General features: G+C 46.0%; 1 pseudogene; it reads left to right on the forward strand.

Moving 5' to 3' along the window:
- The first annotated feature begins 17,691 nt into the window (after positions 1–17,691).
- On the forward strand, positions 17,692–18,189 carry LOC147000379 (large ribosomal subunit protein eL21 pseudogene; annotated as a pseudogene).
- Positions 18,190–19,457: the final 1,268 nt, after the last annotated feature.

The following is a 19,457-nucleotide window of genomic DNA, read 5'->3' on the forward strand; positions in this document are numbered from 1 at the left end:
AAAGGCGTGGGCCACCATTGCCCTGCTCCACCCTCTCCTTTTAACCTGCAGTTTAGACTTTGAAAAGGAGATGTGTCAGTTTAGAGATACACAGAGAGAGCCTCCTCCCCTGCTGGCACTGGGGGCTGGGAGTTCTCAGACTGGAGCCTGTGAAACTGGAGACCCCTATCTGCTGGCCAGAGGCAAAACTTCCCCTTACTGGATTTGGAGGAGCCACTGAGGCTAGTGACAGCCACCGCACTATGTGGCAATGTGACCTGTGTGACATGTGACCCACCCTTTATCTTCCTAGTGCAGCCAGCTCTATCTGACACACCTGTGAGGGTAGTGCCTACCCCCTTCTCCAGTAAATAAGAAGGCCTTTGTGTCACTGGGCCTCAGAGGGCCTAGAGTTACCTTGTGGGAAGTCAGAGCCATGGTGGACAACCAGGCTTTTGTTTTTCAGAAACATTTCCTGCTTCGGGTACTCTGCTGGGGGGCAGAGAGTTGGAGACTGGGAAGAGATCTCATCTCTGTGACCCCGTCTCAACATGCTCTCCCCTAACCTGGCAGGGGCTGTAGGGCAGCGTCTCCCCTACAGGTGGTGCCCCCCTCCCAGCCATTCTTTTGTTCTTTCTCAGGGAAATCCCCTCCTGGAAATAATGGCAGCCCAGCCTAGTGGATCCCCAGAAAGGTGACAGAGGCTTCTACCTGACACCAGTCAGATTTTATCTGATTGGAAGAAAGCACTGAGACAGGCTATGTTGCCACCCTGCTTTACAGGGTGGCATCTGTGTCCCCCATCACTGTTAGGAACAAGCCATTTAGAAAAGGCTAAAGGCAAATAAGTAAGTTTTCTGGAGATGGCCCACTGTCATAGTTAGAGTTTCTATTCCTGCACAAACATCATGACCCAGAAGCAAGTTGGGGAGGAAAGGGTTTATTCGGCTTACACTTCCATACTGCTGTTCATCACCAAGGAAGTCAGGACTGAAACTCAAGCAGGTCAGGAAGCAGGAGCTGATGCAGAGGCCATGGAGGGATGTTCTTTACTGGCTTGCTTCCCCTGGCTTGCTCAGCCTGCTCTCTTATAGAACCAAGACTACCAGCCCAGAGATGGTCCCACCCACAAGGGGCCTTTCCCCCTAGATCACTAATTGAGAAAATGCCTTATAGCTGGATCTCATGGAGGCATTTCCCCAATTGAAGCTCCTTTCTCTGTGATAACTCCAGCTGTGTCAAGTTGACACAAAACTAGCCAGTACACCCACCATTTTTTTTTTTTTTTTTTTGGCATGGCCTAAGATGGGTGAGCTCTGAGAGGCAAGGTCCTTAAGAGACGTCATCTCAGGCTTGCTTCTTGCAGCTGATATGCCTTTCCCTATCATTATTACACAACTTAATGATTCCTGGGCATCTGCCCACCCTATTGGCCAGATTTCCTGCAGATCAACATGAAGATGAACTACCACAAGTTAATGCTGTTTAGATGAATTAATGATTTTATAGAATTCCCGATTTGATAATTTTTTAAAGTTTTGGGGAGATGGCTTTAGCTGTAATAAAGATGTAAGAAAGATTTAATAAAGTCAGAATCAAGAATAGAAAGAATGTGCCCCCTCCTCATAGAATAATAAGTAAAGGCTGCATAAGAAGGAATGCAGTGATCTTTTACAATTACACTAAAAAGAAAAATAGGTGTGGCACAAATTTGCGATCAAGTAAAATCATTCATTTTAGGTCCGGTCCAAGGATGAAGCTACAAGTGTGCACTATGATAAAGCAAGGCCATGTGCAACGTTGCTATGAACTTATAATGAGCTTATAGAATGAAACACCGTGAGGCTGGAGAGATGGCTCAGAGGTTAAGAGCACTCACTGACTAATCTTCGAAAGGTCCTGAGTTCAATTCCCAGCAACCACATAGTGACTCACAACCATCTGTAATGGGATCCAATACACTCTCCCGATGTGTCTTTAGACAGCTACAGGGTACTCATATACATAAAATAAGCCAGGCAGTGGTAGCGCACGCCTTTAATCCCAGCACTTGGGAGGCAGAGGCAGGCGGATTTCTGAGTTCAAGGTCAGCCTTGTCTACAGAGTGAGTTCCAGGACAGCCAGAGCTACAAAGAGAAAGCCTGTCTCGAAAAACAAAAACCAACAAACAAATAAATAAAGACCATATGCATAAAATAAATCTTTAAAATAAGAAAAATATTAAAAAAAAAAGACTGAAACACGGCTTCGAACTTACTATGGACTCCCCTTTTGTGTAACATTTTATCTGGCCTGAGAGAAGGAAAAAGATGGTAACACCTGGGGCTATGCCCCATCCACCTACCAATGTATATATGTGTATATCTGTCTACATACATATGTAGGTATATGTGTATTATGTAAATACGCATGAACACTTGTGGAGCTGGTAAGACAGGCAGTTGGACCGGACCCGACCAGAGTGTATGTGTGTATGAATGTGTATATGTCTGTACATATTGCCTGCATAAAGGACTTTCTTACTGCACGCATGACTTTCTTTTCCTTTTTCTCTGACTCTCAGAGAGTTATCGAAACTCTGAGCCTCTCACCAATCAGAGAGGGGCTCATGAGTAAAGGCACAAAGAGCCTGAATAAGCTTACTTTAACCCTCCCACACTCCTCCCCCCACCCCACCCCACCCCACCCCCACCACCATCACCCACCCCTCCCCCACCCCGACCCCCAGGGCTACATGGAAGAGCCTTGTCTAGAAAACAAGAGAGACAGACAGGGATAGAGAAGAAGAAGGAGAAGGAGGAGGAGGAGGAGGAGGAGGAGGAGAAGGAGAAGGAGAAGGAGAAGAAGAAGAAGAAGAAGAAGAAGAAGAAGAAGAAGAAGAAGGAAGAAGAAGAAGAAGAAGAAGAAGAAGAAGAAGAAGAAGAAGAAGAAGAAGAAGAAGAAGAAGAAGAAGAAGAAGAAAAGAGGAGGAGGAGGAGGAGGGGGAGGAGGAAGGAGGAAGAGGAGGAGGGAGGAGGAAGAACAGGGAGAAGGATGTATTTTTAAAGAAGACTATTTTTAATCACATAAAACACTAGCCCAGGTTCTTGTCTGTTAGCAGTGCTTCTACTGTGTGAGACGTGAGACTACCACTTCCCTCAGCCTCTCTATGGTCCCCTCCTCCTGTCCTGATCACGGGGCCTCCTTGCCGATCATGACTCAGAATGTCCTCCTGGTCATACAAAGCTTTTGCTTCCTTGCTGGGGCCAGGGCTCCCAGCATGGAGGAAGCACTGAGTGGTACTCACGGTAAGTAACTGATCATTTATTAGGGCAAACCAACCCTGCAAGAGTTGGCAGCTCTCCTTCGTGAGTTGTTTTGAAGACTTTCCAGATTTCCTCGCAGGAATCTTTTTGCAGAAGCGTGTGAGGCTCCTCCTCTGGGCTGCAGTACACACCCTGGCTCCACTCCTGCAGCCGTGGCAGGGGGCCAGGCACGGTCATGCTCTAAGGCTCCAAAACAATGACAAAGGCAACACAACAAAGCTGATGCGACTCCTTGAAGGATGCGGCCTCCAGCTGATGAGGAACACTGAGCACAGTCCAAGAGTGCAGCTCTTCAGAGATTCCCTCCTGAGCTGTACAGAGAGGGGCTTCCCCAGCTGGTCTCCAAACAGCTGTGTCTTGTTCAGCTGCCTCCTGTTCAGTGGGAGAAGGGGAGAAATTGTTTCTTATTCAATATTTGATTCTTCTGATTCTGCTAATGAGTTATATAGATAGACTCCAAGTCTATCTATATTACCTATATTTTCAGTTACTTTCAAATACTGATCTTTCTGCTAGAGCTATAAGCAGCCAGGCCTGCAATGGGAACCCTTCTCCAGGGGAGCGGAGACAGCACCTATAGAGAATGCATATCTCCCACAGGCCGGGGAACTGAAGGAGTGCACCTCTCCTGGAGCTCAGAGCTCATCCACACCAACTGCATCCTGGGTAGGATACCTCTCCCATCATTCCCAAGTCAGTGATGGAATGGCCTATATGTATTGTCTCCATACCGTTGCTGGCTAGTTTTACGTCAACTTGACACAGCTAGAGTTATCTGAGAAATGGGAACCTCAATTGAGGAAAAAAAAATGCATTCCTAAGATTGAGATTGTAGGCAATCCTGGTCTGGTAGCGCATTTTCTTAATTAATGATTAATGGGTAGGGCCAATTCTGTTGTGGGTGGTTCCATCCCTGGGCTGGTGGTTCTGGGTTCTATAAGAAAGCAGGCTGTATAAGCCAGTAAGCAGCACCCTCTATGGCCTCTGCTTCAGCTCCTGCCTCCAGGTTCCTGCCCTGCTTGAATTCCTCTCTTGACTTCCTTTGATGATGAACAGTGGTGTGGAAATGTAAGTCAAGGAAACCCTTTGCTCCTAACTTGCTTTTGGCCATGGTGCTGGTGATCACACCTTCATGCTTCTCTTCTTTCCTCTCCTTTGTATGTTTGTATGTGTGCTGTGCATATCTATGTGTGCTGTGCATGTGCATATGTGTGTTTCTGTGTGTGCATATATGTGTGTGTTGTATGTGTGTACATATGTATGTACATGTATGTGTGGTGTGTGTGTGTGTGTGTATATGTGTGTGCTGTATGTGTGTGCATGTGTGTGTGCATATGTATGTGTGCTGTGTGTGTGCATACGTGTATGTGCTGTGCGTGTGCATATGTGTGTTTCTATGTGTGCATATATGTGTGTGTTGTATGTGTGTACATATGTATGTGCATGTATGTGTGTTGTGTGTGTGGATATGTGTGTGCTGTATGTGTGTGCATGTGTGTGTGCATATATGTATGTGCCATGTGTATGTATGTGCACGTGTGTGTGCATATTTATGTGTGTATGTGTGTGCATATGTGTGGTGTCATTCTTCAGAAGCCATATAGATTGTTTTCTGAGACAGAGTTTCCAGGTGACCAGCAAGCCTCAGAGACCACCTCTGCCTCCTCCTGGCTGAGTTGACTGGGCCACCACACAACACAATGGGTTTGTTTGGTTGGTTGGTTTGGGTTTTTGTTTTATTCTCCGTGGGACCTAGGGATGGAACCCAAGCACCTCACTGACAGGGTAGTCTCCGCCCCTCTCATTAGGAAGCACACCCAATGACCCCTGGAATTGAGAGGCCAAGAAAGTACCAGGGCCAGGGATGAGAGATGCTGGGAGCAAGCACCAGAGGCTGGGCTGCTGACAAGGCTAGGCACACACAGGGAGGGTCTCAATTAAGCAACCTAGGTGGGAACTTGGCTAAACCGTTCTAATTACACAGGGCTGGGGGAGGGCGGGGCTGATGGGCCATTCGAGTCACAGCTGTGACGGGAAGAAAGGCTAAAAGAGTGTGAGAAACGGAGGACACAAGCCCAGTCGCATACAAGGTGGGGCCACTTGACGAGCTCCTTCAACTGAGGCATGCAGACCCACCTTGATTCCAAAATTCTCCTCAGCCCCAGCGTACATGCCTGTGCCTGCATGGGCCAGCAGGGACTTTCTTACCCCAATCCTGTTGGTTCTTGAGAAATTTCACTTGATGTTGACAGTCCAAACCCTAAGAGATAAAATACTCTAGACGTTTTGCTTCTGTATAAATCTAAGTATTGCTATAAGATGAAAAGATTGCCTCAGTGTTATAAGATCCGTGCAGACTTGGGCTCAAGCCCCTCCCACATGGTAGAATCCAACCCAGTGTCATCATTATTGGATGCATGTACCTGTCACCTTCAACAGACCTACCACTGAGTTTTGGGCATTCTTCTAGGCAAGGCTACCTTCCTGCAGCCTGGACCCCTCGCACCCACCTGTCTGGGTTCCATTAGCAAGAAACACATAGTGCTTAGCACCTCTAGGAGTTCCTGGGTAAGTTTTCCATAACAGAAACATATTAATTTTCATTAAAGCTCGGGCAGTAAAACGCTCACCTCACAGACGGACCGAGACGGTTTGATCCCTGCCACTCACCTACAAAGTGTTCAAGGTAGGCCTCCCTCACCATCCCAGAGATGTGGAGTGGAGGCAGGCAAGTCCCTGGGGCTAGCTGGACAGCCAGCCTCCCTTAATGAGTCCATCACAAACCAAGGTGGGACCACTAGATGACGTGGCAGGTAGAGGTGCTTGCTACAGAGCCTGGCAATCCCCAGGTCCCACGGGTGAAGCTGAGAACCAGCTCTTGAAAGTTGTCCTCTGACCTATACACACCCATAATCCACCTACCCATCAACAAGTGTAAAAAGTTGTTGGAAAAGCATGGTGCTCCTGAAGAGAGACATCTGAAGTTGACCTCTGGCCTCCCTACACATTCGAGCACATATGTGAACAGGCAAGCAGGAAGTCTGATTCTGTTTGTTCTGAGATATTTACATTTGTGTGTGTGTGTGTGTGTGTGTGTGTGTGTGTGATATTAGCGTGAGCTATCTATGTTATCCTACACATTATGCCCCTCTCGTAGGTCAGAGGAAGACATTTCCTATTTCATTTTCTGAGTCTGTCCTTCCCCGATTGGCAAGACTGGCTAGCCAGTGAACTCCTGGATCTTTCTGTCTCCACTCTCCAGACCTGGAATTACAGGTATGTGCAGCCTTGCCTGGCTTGTACGTGGGTGCTAGGGATCTGAGCTCAGGTCCCCATGCAAGCTCTTTACCTGCTGAGCCACCTCCCCAATTCCAGGAAGACTGAGCCCAGCAGTTTGGGGCCAGCTTGGGCATCCACCCTATTTAGCATTAACTGTCAACTTGACACAGTCTAGTTCACCTGAGAAGAAAGGAATAGCCTCAGTCAGATTGGCCTGTGAGCACTTCTGTTGAGGGATTTTCTTGATTATTAGTTGATGCAGGAAGATCCAGCCCATTGTGGGCAACACAGCACATGAACTGATGGTTCTGGGCTATGTGGGAACGCTAGTTAAACACAAGCCTGTGAGTGAACCCGAAAGCAGTGTTCCTTTTTGGTTCCTGCCTCTTAAGTTTTCCCTTGAGTTCCCTCAGTGATGACCTTGACGTATAAGCTAAATAAACCCTTTCCTATGCAACTTACTGTTTTTATCTCATCAATAGAAAAAGTAGGAGAGCAACAGATAGAAAGATAGATAGATAGACAATCAGACATGCACATGCATGCAATTATAAACAGACAGACACACACATTCGTGCAAACACACACACACACAAACCACTTCCCATTTTCTTCTCAGAGGATCAAATGCAGAGCCCTCAAAGCCCTCAGTGGCTGCCTCTTCCATTCACCTCCATGGCTCCTGTTCTGGAGCCCTGCCTCATGCTCTGAAGGTAAGAGCTGTTTCTGGTCCCATAAATACAGAGACTCCCTGTGCCTGAAATGCCCTCTAAGTGACTACATCAAAACTGGTACCAAGGGGGTTGGAGAGATGGCTCAACGGTTAAGAGCACTGACTGCTCTTCCTAGAGGTCCTGAGTTCAATTCCCAGCAACCACATGGTGACTCACAAGCATCTCTAATGGGATCTGATGCCCTCTTCTGGTGTGTCTGAAGACAGCACAGTGACAGTGTAGTCGTACATAAAACAAATAATTCTTTTGTTTTGTTTTTTGTTTTTTTTTTTTTTTTTTTTTTTTTTTCGAGACAGGGTTTCTCTGTGTAGCCCTGGCTGTCCTGGAACTCACTTTGTAGACCAGGCTGGCCTCAAACTCAGAAATCCGCCTGCCTCTGCCTCCCGAGTGCTGGGATTAAAGGCGTGCGCCACCACGCCCGGCTAAAACAAATAATTCTTAAAACAAAACAAAACAAAGCAAAACTGGTACCAAGTTTTGCACATACTTTGCTATGGTCTAACAGGAGAGTAGTCCCAATGCTGAGACATGGCTCAGAAGAACAACATTCGGATCCCCCAGAAATACAAAGAGAAAAAGGACAAGAGGAAATGGCCACCGTTCAGTAATGACCTCCCCAGGGGCTTTACCTGTCCAGACCGGCTGGGAAGAGGCCCCTGGGCGCCTGATGAGGTCCTTACTAAAAGTCTCGGGTTTGCTCTTTAATTACTGCAGGGACTTGGGCTGTTCACGTAGCGTCTGAGTCTTAAGCAAACCAAAGGTTACAGGCCACCGGCTGCTCAACTTCGTGCTAAGTACAGGAGGGGCAGAGTCTGCTGCTAGACCCTAGCAATGTCTTGCTGAATGGCTTCTATTTGAAACTGTCTTAAATCTTGGGAAGAATTTTCTCTGGCCAGCTCTGGCATGGAAAACACACAAGGATTCCTTCTCTAAGGGTAAATGGAAACACAGCAACAACATGTGGCCTCAATTATGGTCATGACAATGCATCTGACAGGGCACACATGTTCCAGTGTAGACACAGTGCTGGGGAGTGCAGTGGAGACAGTCAGGGGCTGAGTGACGAGAGGAACGCTCTAAGCTGGTCTGTGCCCAGGACAAGAGTTTAAACTTATAAACCTTTGGATGAAGTATCTCAATGGCCGGGAGCGGGCTGAGCATGGATACCAAGCACCACCCAAACTTACATTGACTTTCTTCTCTCCCTGATTTTGTTGGTGGTTGGTTGCTTTGCTTGTTTTGCTTTTAGATGAGGTCGTCTGTGTAGCCTGGACTAGCTTTGAACTCAGTGTAGCCAGACAAGGTTCACACTAGCAACCTTCCTGTTTAGCCTCTAAGTGCTTGGACCGCCAGTGTGCACTGCTATGCCTTAGCCTAATCAGTGATCAGCTATAACTTAAGACCTCTTTTTTTTTTTAATCCACAAAATCTGTTAAAAGATAAACTGGGGTATGTTAAACTTTTTGGGGGTGGTGGCACACGCTTGAAATCCTAGCACATGGGAGGCAGAAGCAGACACATCTCTTGAGTTCAAGACTAGCCTGGTCTACAGAGTGAGTCCCAGGACAGCCAGGACTACACAGAGAAACCCCTGTTTCAAAAAACAAAAACAAAACAAAAGAACCTCCTCAAAAAAAAAAAAAAAAAACAAAAACAAAAACAAAAACAAAAACCTTTTTTGTTGTTGTTTAAACAGTAAGACTTGAATTTTCTCACTATTCGGGAGGTAATAAACCTGCCTACCTATATCGAGGCCAGCCTGGTCTACAAAGTGAGTTCCAGGACAGCCAGGGCTACACAGAGAAACCCTGTCTTGAAAAAACAAAACAAACAAAAAAAATTAAAATAAAAATTGTTTTTCAGTGACCCTCTCAGTAACCAAACATATGGCTCATGGTAAATGATTGCATCTTTCCAGATGAAAAGAAAGAGTTTAAAGTCTATGTAGGTTTCTACAGGAGGATTTCAGTGCAGATTGTAGGCAGTGATCATATAAATGCCTTCTGTCCCAGTCTATGTCTGCCACAGTAGGTTCTCAGCCAACAGACACCATCCAGGAATCAACTGGAGCACTTTGGGGCAGACTGCTCCAACATGGCCTGTACCTCAGTAGCTCTTGTGGTCCTACAAAACCGATGAGCCTTGGGTTTACTGAAAACTGGTCCTAACCAACCCAGCCAATGCGATTGTTCCCTGCCTGGTTAGGTTTGGTCAGTGAACTAGACGTTTCTGATGGAATTTCCCAGATCTCTGACATTTCCCTCCGGGCCTTTGACGGACATTCCCGCCCTTAGGCCCATGATGGCCCAGCTTTGACGAAGCGACTACAACATGCCTTGTCGTCAACAAACGGCTGGAATGTGTGCTCTCAGGCAGTCCGGATATCTAGATGTCTAGAAGTGAGCTCAAGCTGAACTATAGATTTCTGGCAGTTAGATTAAAATCCAGCATTCCTCGGGATCTTGAGATATAGACTCCCTTCCCTCAAAAGGAGTCACTTCCCTTGCTCTGGCAGAAGGGATATGTACATCAATCCCATGCTGGTCTGCGGGTTTTCTCAGCTGCTACTTCCCAAAGCATCCCCACTAGCATTCTGGTCCTTCTTACCTCCCCAGGCTTCCCTCTTCCCTATATAATATCCTCTCTGTATAATTCAAGGTCCCCCCCAGTCGCTAAATCTTGCTATTTTTACTATTCTCTCTCTCTCTCCCCTCTCCCTCTCCCTCTCTCTCTACCTCTCTCCCCTCATGTTCTCTAATTTCCCAGTTCTTTTTCTTGCTCTCCTGCTCTCTCTTGCTGTTCTCTCTCTCTCTCTCTCTCTCTCTCTCTCTCTCTCTCTCTCTCTCTCTCTCTCTCTCTGTCTCTACTATTCTCTCCTACTTTTTTGCTTCTCTTGCAGGTAGATCTAGCCATATCCAGCCTGTTTTTGCTCTGTCTCTGCTCTGGACTCTTCCAGATGTCTCCAGATGTTCTCTTTCTTACCCACAATAAAAACCTTCCCTCAAGCTGGGCGTGGTGGCGCACGCCTTTAGTCCCAGCACTCGGGAGGCAGAGGCAGACGGATTTCTGAGTTCGAGGCCAGCCTGGTCTACAAAGTGAGTGCCAGGACAGCCAGGGCTACACAGAGAAACCCTGTCTCGAAAAAAACAAAACAAAAAAAAACCTTCCCTCCCTAACAGAATAGTCATTTAGGCAGTTTCTTTGCTGCACATATCTCACATACAGTTGAGTAAATCAAGGTGAGAAGACTTGTCCATTGTGGGTGGAACCATTCCCTAAGCCAGGATCCTGGATTGAATGCAAGGGAGAAATTAAGTTCGATACCAGTGTTTGTTCATCATTCCATTTACTGACTGTGAACACAATGTGACTAGTTGCTCCAAGACCCTGCAGTCTTGACTTCATCCACCACATAAACTGTTGTTCTTGTCAGAGTATGTTACCACAGCAACAGCAAAGTAACCAAGGTAGACATCTAACTAGTTGTTGGAAACAATTTAGCTTTTTAAAGCAGTGACTCAGTGACTCTTTCCTGGAAACTCTCTAGGTAGAGGTTAATTAGTGGTTAATTAATTAGATTAATCCAAAAGGTTAAGCCTAGGTCTTCAGTTAGGCCTTAGTTAAGGGTTATACAGTAGCCTAGAAGATAACCATTAACATTGAGTTGAGTTTTGGTTTACTTACACAGGAATACAGAACTCTCTAGTCTAATGTCTCCCAAATTATTATTACAATCTTTAAGTATAAAAAATTGATTGTCCCTTAATACTCCAGTCTCACTATTGGAGGTCCTTTTGTGTCATAGGATTGTATTGGTTTGTTCTGAGTTAGGGTGCAGCCTTGGCTGGGCTCAGAGATCATTTCATCTGCCTCATGGGTGCTGGGACTAACCATCATGCCTGGCTGATTGCTACTTTGAATTTTTGAAAATTATTTTATCTGGGTGGGTGTTTTGCCTACGTGTTTATCTGCATACCATCTGTATGCCTGGTACCCAAGGAGGCCAGGAAAGGGCACAGGACCCCTTAGAACTCGAATTACAAAGGGTTGTGAGCTGCCATGGAGGTCATGGGATCAAACCTGGGTCCTCTGGAAGAACAACCAGTGCTCTTAACTACTGAGCCCTCTCTCCAGCTCTTATAAGTTTTTTTCTTTTTAATCCAAATAGGATTCTACCTTATAGAAAGTAGACTTAGGTTGTAGAGTGTCCTCTTGTGTGATCCTCCCTCTCTGAGGCCAGCTGACTCTGGTTTTTCTCTGGTTTTGCAGACTTCTACAGCCAGCAAGGTTACATTGCTTTGGGCACTCCACTGTGTATTTGAAGTGGTTAGAAGTCAGCGTAGCTCCAGTGGGGCAGAAACGGCTCCAGTTTGAAGCATTCCTGGTTCCTGGCAGCTCACATCGTTAGTCTCAAGGCTTCAGAGTCTATCCCTGTGCCCAGAACAGGAGGGGGGGTGGGGGTGGGGGGGTGGGAGGGGGGAGTACACAATAACTTCATGCATATGTCTGGAGCTTGTAGCAGACTGAGTCTGTGTCAGTCAGCTTCCTGACACGTGACAAAAGATTCCCCCCCCTTCAATCAACGTTAGAGAAGATGAGGTTTATTGGGGGGCAGTCTGAGAGGCCTCCTCCAGGCTGCCTAGCCCTATCACACCGCACACCACGCTGCCAGTAGTGTACCAGGGCGGGAGTTCATGGCTAGGGGTCCTGTCACTCAGTGTCCAGGAAGTAAGAGTGGAAGGGACCAGAATTCCAGAGTTGCAAGGGCACAGCCCATGACCTAAGCTCCCCTGGCCAGGCCCCTCTTCCAAATAGTTCTACGCCCTCCCTACAAAGCCACAAGCCAGACACTAAGCCTTCAACATCCCTGCCTTTGAGGAACATTCCAGAGCTAACTATAACAGCCTCTATTTTATATTGTGTAAAGAGGGGGAAATGTATTAATACTTCTTGTACATATGCAAGAAATTGCAAGCCCGGCTCTGAGCTCCCCACCCCCGGGAGGGTTCATAAAACCTGTGCCCTGCTGTGTTCTGCTCAGTCCCGAGACTGCTTCCTTTCCTTCCTGGGTGCTCAAGACTGCAGATTTTTAATGCTTTTCCTAGAATGGAAAGGAATTGTAACTTCACAGAGCAGTCAGGTCGTGTGAGCTCTCTGGGGAAATGCATGCTCCACTCTGTGAGGTAGCAGGAAGTGCTAGGGGAGACAGGCTGGCAAGGAGTGCCCACTGAAAGGCTCGCCTGAACCTAACAAAGATCAGGCACCCACTGAGGTCTCTCTCCCAAGAAACAGTCTCTGCCTTTAGGAAAAATCTTTTGAAGTTTAGATGATCTGGGCTTTCAGTTTACCTGGGTCTCCCTCCTTAAGGTACTCTCTTGCGTCTTTCCACCCGGGGCTACCTTGGGAGGCCAGGGAATAGAAGGGATGACAGGAAGTAAGAAAGGAGGGACCTGCCTCCTCCGTTCTTCCTCCTCAGTCTACAAGGGGAACTCCAGGAAAGGGCACAGGGGAGACTTGCCCGAGCTCCACCCAGCCTCACTCAGGCAGAGGGTGGTGAGAGCCCTTTGAAGACTCGCTCTTGGGCATCAGAACATGCCCCTGAAATCCCAGAGAGATTTCTTTCAAATTACAAAAGGGAGCCTGATTAGACAGTTGCCTAACAGACATGAGTGAGGCCTTGGGTTTACTCCCCAGCCAAAACCACACATGCACAAAGTATGTGTGGAGGGCTCATTTTGTGTATTCTAAAGATGAGATTCTAGTTATTCACTTTTAAACGATGTCCACACAAGTACAATCTTACAAGACATAAATGTATCAGTGGTGGTGCACATCCATGTAGCCTGAGCTTCAACGGCTGGGGAGAGACTGTTTATTGGAGACCAGCCAGGGCCTTTGGAGCAAGATCCTGTCTCATCCCCTCCCTCAAAATGGAAAGTACACTGAATCTATTTCACTGTGACGTGCAGTTTTCCTTAATATGTTACCGTTTTCCATTCGTGTACATGTAGATCTGGTTTGATCTTCCAGATGCACGCTGTATCTTCACAATTAGAAGGCTGTGTAACTGGTTGGTTTAGGGACAGGTCCAGGGACCAAGCAGACAGCCGGAGGAGACTAGGAGGCAGCAGTGACTTGTAAGTATCTGCCTCTGGAAGCCCCTTTCCTGCCCCAGGGAGCAACCTCTAATCTCCGTGAAAGGATAGTGTGAGAAGCTGTGGGAAAGCCCCGGATTCCAGTCCTTTGAAAAGGCTTGTGCGGCAGTTTAAACTCACATAGCGCATGCCCATCAAACCTTCAAAGGCGTTTGAAATCATGTTAAGTCCCGTTCCTCTGCTGGGCATGGCAGCTCCTCCTGCAATCCCAGTACACTTGGGGATTTCCAGTCATGGGAGTATTGCCAGGGATTCTGGGCCAATCTGGGCTACAGAGGCCAGCGGGAGCTAGAGTGTAAGGCCCGATGCCCCGCCCCCAGTCAGTGAATCCACCAGTTCTCTTCCGCTCCCCTTTAGGTCTTTTACTTATATGGACTCAAAGAAAAACTTAAAATGTATAGAATGTCCACTCCATCCAGCTCAGCTCTTTTCTATGTGGTGCCAAGAAAGAAATTTCTGGGACCAAATCCGTAGGGATTGATCTGCATGAAAGGGGCAGAAAGTATCATTTCAAGTGTGCTGCTCGCTGGGCATGGTGGTGCACGCCTTTAATCCCAGCACTCGGGAGCCAGAGGCAGGCAGATTTCTGAGTTCGAGGCCAGCCTGGTCTAAAAAGTGAGATCCAGGACAGCCAGCGCTATACAGAGAAACCCTGTCTCGGAAAACAAACAAACGAACGAACAAACAAACAAAAAAATCAAGTGTGCTGCTCATCTGTACTTCAGTAGCTCATTATGTAGACCAGGCTAACCCGGAACTCACAAGGATCCAGCCACCTCTGCCTCCTGAGTGCTGGCATTAAAGGTGAGCACCACCAGGTCCAAAAACCCAATTTAACAGTGGGTAGATAGTTCTTAAAAGAGAAAAAGAGAAAAAGAAAAAGGCCAGTAGCCAATAAGCACATGAAAATATATTCAACCTCACTAACTGTCCTGAAAATGCAAGTCAAAACCACAGGGAGATATGTATACTTTGTACCAATCAGGACTGGGGATAGAAAGGCAAAGCTAAATCGTGAGTGAGTGCATCCCTGTGGGCCATAGGTAGTTCATCCATCTATCACAGACGGATTCTTTAAAATAAATAGATAACACAGAAGTAGCATATGGTGCAGGAATTGTACTTCTGATATCTAATAAATTGAAATTAAAGACTCACACAGATCTTTTGTTTGCTTGCTTGCTCTTCTGAGACAGGGCCTCATGTGCTGAAGACTGTCCTTGCATTTGCCGTGTGCTCAAGGATGACCTTGAAGTTGTGGGATTGTAGTGTGTGCCACCGTGCCTGCCTCTGAACTTGCACTCCCAAGCTGGCAGCAGCATGAGGTATGATAGAGGAAATGTGATTGACAGATGGATTTGTGAAACATGGCGTGTACAGGCAGCCTTTACAAAGCTGGGTCCGGGTGTGATGGCTCTACATGGGACTTGGGACTCTGAGGCCAGCCTGAACAATGCGGTAAGAATTTGTTTCAACACTGACATTTTCAAAAGTGGGCTCGGGCTCTCTCTCAATAGTCACCCACTTGCTTTACCATCTGTGAGGCTGTGGGTTTGACACTCAGAGGGAATGGAATCCTGCCAGGTCGTGTGACATGGCTGAATCTTGAAGGCGTCGTGCTAGAATCTAGAGCCTAGCAGCTAGGTGAAAAGAAAGCAGACACCCAAGGTATCTAGGACGTCTCTTACATAAGGCACGCAGACAGTGAAATTAGCAGAATAGCTGAGACCTCCCACCGCACCTGCGGTAGGGAGCCACTGCCTGAACAGGCATGACAGTTCAGTTTCAGATGAGCTGGCTCTGGAGTGCCGCTGGTGATGCCTGCTATGACACGGGTCTGATCAGCTGCATTGAGCGTCACCATTAAAACGGGTCAAAGTGCTAAGTTTAATGTTATTATAGTTTCGTGGTTGTTGTTGTTGGGAGGGGGGCAGGGTTGTTTGTTTGCTTTTGAGTTTTTCCAGACAGGCTTTCTCCGTGTAGTCCAGGCTGGCCTGGAACTTACTATGTAGCCCAGGCTGACTTAAAACTCATACAGATCTGCTTGCCTCTGCCTCCTGAGTGCTGGTGTTAAGAACAGACCTGGCCCATGTTAGTTTAATGTGATAAGAAAGCAGGGAAGCAACAGGAACACTTACTCAATTATAAACAAGTTAACAAGGAACATAAAATTTGTACTTTTCCAGGTTTGCACTATGATTTTCTCCGCTAGACTTATACCCTGCATTTGTAGGATTATAATTCTTACTTCAAACTATCACTGTTTCTTCAAAAGTCAGTGCTACTAGGGGCTGGAGAGAGGACCGAGCAGATAAAAATATGAGCACTGGATGCTCTTCCAGAGGACCAGGGTTTGATTCCCAGCACCCACATGGAGGTTTCTAACTATATATAACTCCAGTTCTGGAGGATCTGATGCCCTCTTCTGGCCTCCTCCAGTACTGCATGTATACATTACACATACATTCAGGTAGACAAATATCATTCATATCAAAATAACTAAAAAACCAACAGAAACAAACAAACAAAAGACCAAACCCACAATGCTGATAGAGAAAATACAGTGAAAGATAGTTTGGTTTGTCACCTATGGAGAAAACGAGGGCTATAGTCACAATGTGTGATTTCTGAGCAACAACAAAATAGCAATTTGAAGTCAGTCTCCTCTTGACCTACCTCTGATGCCACAATGCAAGTACATTTCAACCTAACCTTTTCTCATGTAAAGAAAAATATTTAGCAATATTATATATGTAAACTTTTTGGATAATTTTTTGAGATTATAATGCAATTATATCACTTTTCCCTTACCTTTCCTCCCTCTGAAACTTTCCACGTACTCCCCATAAATTATTTAAAATTGAAGTATAGCCGAATTTTTGATTAAAAAAAAAAAACCAACCTACCTCCTGAATCCTTTTTATCCTAAATCTCTCCTGCAAGATCAAGGCTTCTGCTTCTACTCCCCTGGCAGTTAACTCATAAATCAAATGCCACATCATCACTTTTAGATCAGCAGACATTATCTTTTTTTTTTTTTTTGCTCTGAAATATGGTTTAGCTCACACAATTGCCTTTTTCTTCTTTTTTAGAAGTTATTTTTAGCCTTTCTTGGTGGTTTGGAATAGCACTTGTATTTCAGCCTTCTTTCCTGTGACTCACTGACTTCGACTTTGTTCCTGATTCTGTTGGACGTAAATGCTTCCACAGCTCTCAGCTCCAGGCTCCACTGGACAGAGAACCATTTTTCATTTTGTCTTATTTTATTTTTTTAAGACTATTTAGCTTTGACTCGCCAGAGTCTCAACACACTAAGGAGACAAGACTGGCCTTGAACTCACAGAAATCTCTCTCTTCTGCCTCTGCCTCTCAAGTGCTGGGATTAAAGGCGTGCTCCTCCATGTCCGGCCCCGTAGGATATGTTTTAAACTTGAAAACTTTTCAACAGGGTACATATTATTATCATTTATACTACAGAAACATTTTAAACTATGCTTTGATTCTGCTTCTTTTATTTTTCTTTTTTACATTTTGTCACTCGTGTATGTGTGTGAGTGTATGTTTGTATGTGTATATATATGTTTGTGTGTGTGTGTTCACACCAGGGTGCTAGTGTGGAAGCCACAGGACAACGTTTAGGAATTCCCCTTTCAACCAGGCAGATCCTAGGGACCCAGGTTGGTAAGGCTTGGAGCCGGGTGCCTTACCACTCAACAGTGTCACAAGCTCTGCATTCTCTTTCTTACATGATTATTATCAACATTTAATTATCAATAAAAAGGAATGCTAGAAGTATGGACAAAATAAACCCAACCCCGCCAAGACTCTTTTTTAACATATAACCTGTTGCTAATCCTGCTGTGCTCTAGACCATTTCCTGTTTGAACATGACTATCCTGAATAGCCTTCTGTGTTTCCTGGGATTCGAAGTGCCTTTCTTGTAGCTGATAACCAGGCAAACAACGTGCCTTCTGCCCCATAGACTTGTGGTCTGATTGATTCTTTTTTGTATCTCATATATTTTCTCTCAGCAGCTCCATAACACACATTACACTAAAATGTGTATCTTTAAGAACTTCCTAAAAAGGAGTATGTAGAACATCGTCTAAGTTTTGTGTGTGTGTCTATATATTCATATGTGTGTATGCTCACGTGTATGTGTGTGTGTGTGTTCAACAGCATGCTTTTGAAGGTCAGAGGCTTTTGGCCACCGCAGCCATCTTCCAGTAACTCGCCAAAATGATGAACACAAAGGGAAAGAGGAGAGGTACCTGAGGTACCTGGTATATGTTCTCTAGGCCTTTTAGGAAACATGGCGTTGTTCCTTTGGCCACAAACATGTGAATCTACAAGAAGGGTGATATTGTAGACATCAAGGGAATGGGCACTGTTCAAAAATGAATGCCCCATAAGTGCTACCCCGGCAAAACCGGAAGAGTCTACAATGTCACCCAGCATGCCGTGGGCATCATTGTCAACAAGCAGGTTAAGGGTAAAATTCTGGCCAAGAGGATCAATGTGCGGATTGAGCACATCAAGCACTCAAAGAGCAGGGACAGCTTCCTGAAGCGGGTCTTCCTGAAGGAGAACGATCAGAAGAAAAAGGAAGCCAAAGAGAAGGGCACCTGGGTGCAGCTGAAGCGCCAGCCTGTGCCACCCAGAGAAGCACACTTTGTGAGGACTAACGGAAAAGAGCCTGAGCTGTTGGAGCCCATTCCATACGAATTCATGGCCTAATGTACACAAAGAAATAAAATACCAGCACCAGGAAGGTCAGAGGACAACTTTTATTTATTTATTTATTGTTTTTTCAAGACAGGGTTTCTCTGTATAGCCCTGGCTGTCCTGGAACTCACTTTGTAGACCAGGCTGGCCTCGAACTCAGAAATCCGCCTGCCTCTGCCTCCCAAGTGCTGGGATTAAAGGCATGCGCCACCATGCCCAGCCCTTTATTTTTTTGAAAGATTTATTTATTTATTTTATGTATATGAGTACACCGTAGCTGTACAGATGGTTGTGAGCCATCTTCTGGGCTGGGAATTGAATTCAGTACCTCTGCTCTCTCCGGCCTGGCTTCCTCCAGCCCAAAGATTTATTTATTATTATATGTAAGTACACTGTAGCTGTCTTCAGACATACCAGAAGAGGGCATCAGATCTCATTTTGGATGGTTGTGAGCCAACATATGGTTGCTGGGATTTGAACTCAGGACCTCCGGAAGAGCAGTCAGTGTTCTTAACCACTGAACCATCTTTCCAGCCTGAGGAGGGAAGTTTTATTTGCTAGCAAAATAATAAACTAGAGCTGGGCATCGTGGGGCACACCTTTAATTCCAGCACTGGGGAGGCAGAGGCAGGATGATGTCTGTGAGTGAGGCCAGCTTAGTCTACGAAGACAGTTCCAGGACAACCGAGACTATAGAGAAAAACCCTGTCCCGCCCCCCACCCCCCCAAAAAAAAGAGATAATAATGTCTACTAAGCAATTTTAGGAGAATAATAAAGTATAAAAAGGAAAATTATAATGGTATTGTATCTCCTACTTTCTGTACACAGAACAACTACAGGTTCACACTGTGTATCTGTGACTGTCCTGGAACTTGCTCTTTAGATCAGGCTGGCCTTGAACTCACAGATCTACCTGCCTCTGCCCCTCCCCACCTCTCTTTCTTTTTTTCTGGCTTCAGCTGTCTCTGCTGACCTGCACTGAATTGCACCAACTCATGAACTAACTCAACGTTACTGCGCTGTACTCACCTACTCTCAATTGACCCAACTCCACTCCACTGGACTGACTCTCCCCGCACTGCTCCTAAATGTGCTCTTTCCTGTCCTCGTGAGAGTTGGGCGTATCCTATCTCTGACTCATCCCATCAAACCTTCCTCTGATTCGTCACTTTGTCTGCCCCTCAATTAGATGTCACTTTTCAAACATGTCTGCTTCCTTCTACAAACTAAACTTACCTACATTGTTTGGAATTAAAGGTGTACACTAAGAGCATGTCTC

The sequence above is a fragment of the Mus caroli genome, unplaced genomic scaffold, assembly GCF_978045245.1.
Source record: "Mus caroli unplaced genomic scaffold, Mus_caroli_1 scaffold_18, whole genome shotgun sequence".
Taxonomy (NCBI): Eukaryota; Metazoa; Chordata; class Mammalia; order Rodentia; family Muridae; genus Mus; species Mus caroli.